Source organism: Manis pentadactyla, chromosome 10, assembly GCF_030020395.1.
Source record: "Manis pentadactyla isolate mManPen7 chromosome 10, mManPen7.hap1, whole genome shotgun sequence".
Lineage (NCBI taxonomy): Eukaryota > Metazoa > Chordata > Mammalia > Pholidota > Manidae > Manis > Manis pentadactyla.
Window position 1 is genome coordinate 46,024,442 of NC_080028.1, and position 8,428 is coordinate 46,032,869.

Here is an 8,428-nt window from a genome sequence, read left to right on the forward strand (position 1 = left end):
GCCCACTACAGACTAAAAACCCTTGTGAACACAGATGCAAATATATACAACAAAGTAATAGCAAACTAAATTTTAAAAATATACTGAAAAGATCATTCATCAAGACTAAGTTGGATTTATTCCAGGGATGCAAGTATGGTTGAATATCCACAAATCATAAATATGATGTATCAGATTTAAAAAAGGAGGGATACACACCATATGATAATCTCAATAGATACTGACATGCATATGATAAAATTTAACATCCATTCATGATAAAAACAATCAATAATGTGGGTATAAAAGGAGCATATTTCATATAATAAAGGCTCTTTATGACAAAACAACAGCTATCATTGTACTCAATAGTGAAAAACTGAAAACTTTACCTCTAAAATCAGCAAAAAGACAAGATTATCCACTCTCATCATCTCTCTTCAATATAGTACTAGACATCTTAGACTCATCGATCAGGCAAAGAAATAAAATGTATCGAAATTGTAAAGTAAGGAGGAAAATTGTCATTATTACCAAAAGGCATGATACTATATACAGAAAACACCAAAGATGCCACCAAAAAAAATATTAAAATTAATGAATGAATTCAGTAAAGTAACAGAAAATAAAATCAATATACAGAAAAATATTATTTCTATGTATAAATAATGAACAAGCAAAAAGAGAAATCAAGAAAACAATCCCACTTACAATAGCATCAAAAAGAATAAAATATCTAAATATGTATCTATCCAAGTAGGTGAGCAATCTATACTTTGAAAAGCATAAAACATTGATGAGACAACAGCATAAAATCAAAGATGACACAAAAATATCCAATGCTTATTGACAGGAAGAATTAAAGTTGTTAAAATGGCCCTACAACCCAAAGCAATCCATAGATTCGGTGGAATCCCTACCAAAACACCAATTATATTTTTTACACAGCTAAAGCAAAAAATCCTAAAATTTGGTATCACACAAAATCCCAGATAGACAAAGCAGTTTTGAGAAGGAAAAACTAGGCTGGAGGTCACATGCAGTAATCAAAACAGTATGGTACTGTCACAAAAACTGACACAATGATTGGTGGAACAGAATATAGATCCCAAAAGTAAGCCCACACTTAAATTACCAGTGAATGTATGATAAAGGAGACAAGAACATTCAAGGGGAAAAGACAGTCTCTTCAATAAGTAGTGCTGGGATAATTGGAAAGCTACATGCAAAAGAATGAAACTGGGTAACTGTCTTACACCACACACAAAAATTAATTCAAAACGGATTCAAGGCCAAAATAAAAGCCCCAACACAATAAAACTCCTAGAAGAAAATATAGGCAGTAAACTCTTGAATATCATCATCAGTAATTTTCTTCCGGATAGATCTCCCAGGGCAATGGAAAGAAGCAAAAATAACCAAGTGGGAATAAATCAAACTAAAAAGCTGTGCAGAAAAGGAAACCATCAACAACAAAAAGAAAAGGCAATCTACTGTATGGGTGAATATATTTGCAAATGACAAAACTAAAATGTTTTGGTTGAAATGTAGATGAGGAAAACAGAAGTTTCAGAAAAGTAGGGAAATATCCATTTACATAATGTTGGCAAGACCATGCTTCTTTCTTAGACTTTCTTCTCAGTGCTCTTTATTTTATAACAGTATAAAACTGGATTTCCCATGTCTCAATTTTCTTCCAATGAACACAACATTTAAAAATTTTAAATTAAATTTCCAATGTGAAAATCTAGTACTTCTTTGAAAGGAATCTTTTGAGTGTGTCATGGAAAGACTGCTTAACTTGTTAACTTACAAGGGTATAAAAGAAGGGGTTCAACAAAAGGGCAACAGACACAATAAGCAGAGAAACAGCCTTATTAATGGAAACCTCATCCTTAGCTGAAGGGTTGATATTCATAAAAATGCAGCTGCCAGGCGGAGCCAACATGGCGGTGTGAGTAGGACAGAGCAAATCTCCTCCCAAAAACATATATATTTTTGAAAATACAACAAATACAATTAATCCTAAAAGAGAGACCAGAAGACACAGGATAACAGCCAGACTACATCCACACGTGCGAGAGCCCAGCGCTTGGTGAAAGGGGTAAGATACAACTCCCGGCCCGGCGGAACCCAAGCATGCATCCCCCCATCTCCCAGCAGGAGGGAGAGGGAGCCCAGGACTGCTAAACACCTAGCCCCAGCCACCCGCACCAGAGCGCAGACACAGTGCATGCGTGGAGGGCTGGAAACTAGGGCAACAGGGCAGCAAGACCTCTGAGCGGGTTCCGAAGCTGATGTCCCTGTGACAAAGAAAAGCGAGTGCTTTTTGAAAGTCTTAAAGGGACAGGGACAGAACAGCTGGACAAAAACAACACAGGTCACTGCCCAGTGGCTGGAAATTACAGGGAAAACCGGGTGCACTAACCTCCTGGGCAACAGCTCTGAGACCCCTCACGGAGGTAAACAGCCAAGCAGCCCCCCTGTCCATTACCCCTCCAGGTGCTGTGAAAGCAGAGAAGCAGCCTAAGGCAAACCACATGCACAGAAACGGAAATTCCTCCATTCCGGCCGGGCAAGACACAAAGACCCAGTCTGCACACAATTACCCAACACAAGCCACTAGGGATCGAAGTTGTCCCTGTAAAGAAAGGCCAGTAGCAAGTGAAAAGTTTAGCCCTCCCAGCTGACAGTCAATAGCACCTGTCCACATGAAAAGGCAAAAAAAATTTGATCCAGACAAGACTAAACCAGACAGCTTCGGCATCTGCTACATCTTCCCCTGTCAAAGATGTCTGGGTTAGTCTTGTTTGGATCAAATTTTTTTGCCTTTTCATGTTGATAGGTGCAGTGGTATGCTATTGACTCGTCTGTCAGCTGGGAGGGCCAAGACTCTTTCCACTTGCTCCTGGCCTTTCTTTACTGGGAAAACTGCGACCTCTAGTGGCTTGTGTTGGGCAATTGCGTGTAGACTGGGTCTCTGTATCTTGCCCGGTGGGTATGGAGGAAGCTACCTTTCTGTGGGTGTGGCCAGCCTCAGGCTGCTACTCTGCTATGGTGGGGCCCCGGAGGGGTAATGGACGGGGGGCCATTTGGCTGTTTACCTCCGTGAGGGGTCTCAGAGCTGTTACCCAGAGGGTTAGTACGCCTGGAGTTCCCTAGAATTTCCAGCTGCTGGACTGCGACCCAGGAAGCTTCCGTCCAGCTGTGGCGACCCTGTCCCTTTAAGACTTTCAGAAAGCACTCACTTTTCTTTGTCCCAGGGGCGCCGGCTGCGGGACCCACTCACAGGTTTTACTGTCCTGTATCCCTAGTTTCCAGAACCCCATTCATGCACTGTGTCTGCGCTCTGGTGCCGATGGCTGGGGCTGGGTGTTTAGCAGTCCTGGACTCCCTCTCCCTCCCTGCTCCAACGCCTGTCCTCCTGCCGGGAGCTGGGGTGAGGGGCCTCAGGTCCCGCCGGGCCGGGGCTTGTATCTTACCCCTTTCACCAGGTGCTGGGTTCTCGCACGTGCAGATGTAGTCTGGCTGTTGTCCTGCGTCTTCTGGCCTCTCTTTTAGACATAGTTGTATTTGTTGTGTTTTCAAAAATATATATGTTGTTGGGAGGAGATTCCCACTGTCCTACTCATGCTGACATCTTGGCTGCATCTAGCCAGATTTTCCAATTTTTTTATAGTATTAATTTATAGTTTCATGCTCTTATGGGGCAGGAAAGATACTTGATATGGTTTCAGTCTTCTTAAATTTAACACTTATAGCCTAACATGTGATCTACATTGGAGAAATGAGCTGTAGATGCCTGGAAGGATTTTGCACATGGCTGCTATTTGGTAGAATGCTCTGTTTATGCCTTTTAGATCCATTTGCCTGTAGTCTTTTTCAAGTCATGTTTCCTTATTGGATTTCTGCCTGGATGTTTTATCACTGATGAAATTGGTGTCCTGAAGTCTCCTAATATTTTGGTATTTCTATTTTTCCTTTTAGTTCTGTTAATTTTTGTTTTATATCTTTAGGTGCTGTGATGTTGAGTGCATATACATTTATAATTGTTATATCTTCATGGTGAATTTTTTACCAAGATGTAATTTAAACAGAACATTGTGTAAATTTCAGGTCTACAGTGTGTTAATAGGTATATTGTATATGGCAATATGACTACCAGATAGCTTTAATTAACATCTCTATCACATCACATAATTATCGCTTCTTTAGTGGTGAGAACTTTTCAGACTACTCTCTCAGCAGTTTTGAAGTATGTAATATAATATTGTTGATTTTAGCCACTATGCTGTGCATTAGAGCTCCAGAACTTATTCATCTTCTAATTGCAAGGTCATACCCTCTCCATTTCCCCCACCACCATCTCCTGGTAACCACTATTCTTCTCTCAGTTTCTTTGAAAACAGATTGTCATAGAAACTTTTTTGGTTGCACACATCAGTTATATCAGTCAGTATTTTGTCTTTCTTTTCCTGAGTTACCTCCCTTAGCATAATTCCCTCAAGGCATATCCATGGTGTCACACATGGCAGAATTTCCTTCTTTCTTGAGGATGAATAATATGCCATTGTATGTGTGTACCACATCTTCTTCATTCCGTCATCTTTTCACAGAGAATTAGGTTCATTCCTTTCCTGGCTATTATTAATAATTCTGCAGTAAGCCTGGGAGTGTGTGTGTCACTTCAGCACATATTTTCATTCCCTTTGTCTATGTCCCCAAAGTGGACTGAAGGATCAGAAGGCACTTGTATTTTTAGTTTTTTGAGGACAATCCATAATGTATTCAAAAAGGGCTGACCAATTTACATTCCCACACACAATGCAGGTGGGTTCCTATTATTTGGCATCCACACCAACAGTTATTACCTATTGTTTTCTTGATGATAGGCATTCTAACAGGTGGGAACTGAGTTCATTGTGGTTTTGATTTGCATCTGGTTATTAATGATGAACATATTTTCATATACCTGTTCTCCACGTGGATGACTTCTTTTAAAAATGCCTGGTTAGTTCAACTGCCTATTTTTTAAATCAGGTTTTCAGTTTGTTGTTGCTATTAAGTTGTATGTGTTTCCTACATGTTTTGGAATTTTTGAGGGCCCTAAATACAGTTTATCTGGTATGGTTTGCAAAATTTTTCTCCTGTTTGGTAGTTTGCTTATCAGTTTGTTGATGGTGTCCTTCTGAGGCAAATTCCCTCAACTTTTGCTTGTCTGGGAATTGTTTAATCCCTCCTTCATATTTAAATGATTAGTACACATGGTGTGTGCAGAGATCATGGGGAAGACAGTGTAGCACAGAGTAGACAAGGAGTGAATTTGTGGAATCTACTACCCAGATGGACAGTAACTGCAATGGGGTATGGGGGGGACTTGATAATATGGATGAATGTAGTAACCACATTTTTTGTCATGTGAAACCTTCATCAGAATGTATATCATTGATACCTTAATAAAAATAAAAATAAAAAAGAAAGAAAAGAAAATCAACCAAAAAAAATATTTAGTACTAATTTGTATTTTTTAGGATGTTCTTGAAATTATCTCTTGAGAAGCAGAACCATTTACTTGAATAAATATTTCTTTCAGAAATCAATAAAACTAGTTTTGAATACTAGTTCTACTACTTGCTAGCAATACTAACATTTTTAAACTTCCATTTCTCCACATTTCTCCAGTATAAATTATGATAATAGATATAAATTGCAGGGTTATTTTCACAATTTTAGATTGCATTTTATTTACTTCAGATATTGAAAAATAAGTATTGTAACACAATTGTTACTTATAGTCATGTCATTCTTTATCTTCTATTCATAGAATCATGTCAGATGTTAGTCTTGTGTTTTTTTCTCATCTCATATAAGTTCTCATTTTGCATCATCAAAATTTCAAATCATCATACTGGAAACTTATCCATTATGTAACTAATATTTGTCTAGGTGCCAGGCATAAAGCATTGTAGAATTTGGCATATGAGGCAGACATTCCCCAAGGCATTTGCCATTCAGAGTAGAATAAGGATAAATAAACATGAAATTATAGTTTGGTAAGGTATGAAAGCAGCGTGTAAGTGATGACACTAGTGTGAATAAGTCGGACTAACCCAGGCCTAGTGGTACTATTGGTGGAATCAAGAGACATGCTTAGCAAAAATTCCTGTGGGCATGTCATTTAAACTGGAAGTTTGGAAGTTGAAAAGGTAAGGGAAAGTTCCATCCAACAGAGTCCACAAAGTGACAAGTGTCCTTAAGTAGGAGATCAAGGATCAAAGGAAATTTTACTATGCTGCCCTGTGGAAGTGGAAGTTGGTACAGAATGTTTTCAGTAATGAAATTCTGGTCTTTCTTAAAGGACTTATGCTTGCATGCATAATTCGGACTCAAAGTGACATTTTTTTTTTCATTTAAAAAAGCAAATCATCACATTGATATTTGTAGCCACATTTTATTGTTCTTTTTTTTCTTTCCCAGAATATTTGGCTTACTACTTATTTATCATTCTTCTTGCTTTTGTGACTTTCCTTGGACTTGCTGCCATCTGTATGCTTAAATACTCTACACTCAAGATTTACATTTTAATTGGCACATCAATGTAAATGTGTACTATGTAACTTCATTGAAGGATTTACCTTTAACAGGAGTTACCAGGACATTTCTCTCTTCATTGTAACCTAATTCATGACCCTTTGGCAAATTTTAAATAACTTTTATCTTGGATAAGATCCACTCAATAAAACATGTGAATATTGTCATCTTAAAGATTCTTCAGTAGTAAATGCTTCTTTCAAATCCTAAATCTTATACTTATTCCTTATTTTAATTTATCTTGGGTTCATGAAATATTTCCCTATAACACTTAGAAAGGTATTGATTCTTCTCAATACTACACCTCTTCTTATTTGAGGTTTTTGGTTTGCTTTGTCTGTTTGTTATATTTGGAGGAATAGTGGGTACTATTGCACTAATGTTTTACAATAAATTTCCCAATCCTTTTAGCATTGGTAAGGAAATATTAAGAGTGAAGTCATGCTTAGATGTCCTGAAACACCTATTCTCACTTTTCTTCATTAAGATTATTATCTCAAAGAGGTTTCTTTATAAGACGATGAAAGAGGTGACATGACCAGGGTCAGCACTGAATGGAAGGCTATGTCCAGAATGGGAAAAGAGAAAATAGGATAGAAACTGAAGAAAATATGCTCAGGGGTCCTGACATGGATGTTCCCCTAATTCTTTTTACAGCAACATAAATCTTTTGACTAAGTCATTAAAGGCTCGTTTCACTTGTTTGTTCCTCAGAGTGTAAATAAATGGGTTCAGCATGAAGGAAATGGAAGTAGTGAGTATAGATACTCCCTTATTAATGGCCATTTCATCTTTTGCTGAAGGTTTGATATAAACAAAAATGCAGCTTCCATAGGTGATGGAAACCACGATAATGTGGGAAGAACAGGTGGAAAAGGCTTTTGTCCTCTTCTGGGCAGAGGGGAGTCTTAGAATAGTTCTGATGATGTACATGTAGGACAGGACCACACACAGCAGAGTCATGAGGAAACTAATCACAGCACTGATAATAATCATCTGCTCTATGAGCCATGTATCTGAGCATGAGATCTTCAGCATAGGGTTAGCATCACAGACAAAGTGCTCAATGGCATTAGAGGCACAGTATTCCAGATCCAGTCCCAAGCTAAGTGGTGGTGACATGATGAACAATGTAGTCATCCAACAGCAGAAGATGAGCCTTTTGCAGACCCTGTAGTTCATAATAGTCATATAATGCAGGGGTTTGCAGATGGCTACATATCAATCAAAGGACATGGTAGCCAGGAGAAAAAATTCTGTTATTACAAAAACATATGTAAAAAAAAGTTGGCGTATGCAACCATTATACGTAATAGTCCTGTCACCTGTTGATATACTGTACAAGAATCTAGGAATGCAGGCAGACGTGAATGAAATATCTAAGAAGGAGAAATTTTGGAGAAAAAAGTACATTGCAGTTTCAAGGTGAGAATCCACTAATGTGAGGATGATGATGCTCAGGTTTCCAGTTACACTCAACATGTAGGTGATCAGTAGAAATATAAAAATCAGAATCTGTAGCTGTGGGTCATCTGTCAATTCCAGGAGGATGAAACTGATTAGAGATGTATGGTTTTTCATTCCTCAGTCCTGAATTTTGCCCAATCTGCATCTAAAGAGAGAGAATTAAGATCTGAGAATATGGTGGGAAAATAGTGTTACAAAGGGTTTTGTTCAGAAAAGCCAAATGTATTTTACATGTATTATGTTTTACTAAAAATGAATTTTAAAAATAATTCATACTTTTGGCTCTGTTGATAGCATATCATTACATGGATCAGAAACCTGGTTTTCAAATGTTTTTTACTACAACATATGGTAAGGTAGACATTTCATATTGCAGCCAAGTGTACATGTT

At 38.0% G+C, this 8,428-nt stretch overlaps 1 pseudogene; it reads right to left on the reverse strand.

The window, feature by feature from the left end:
- Positions 1-7,221: 7,221 nt before the first annotated feature.
- Positions 7,222-8,151, reverse strand: LOC130685167 (olfactory receptor 6C2-like; annotated as a pseudogene).
- Positions 8,152-8,428: the final 277 nt, after the last annotated feature.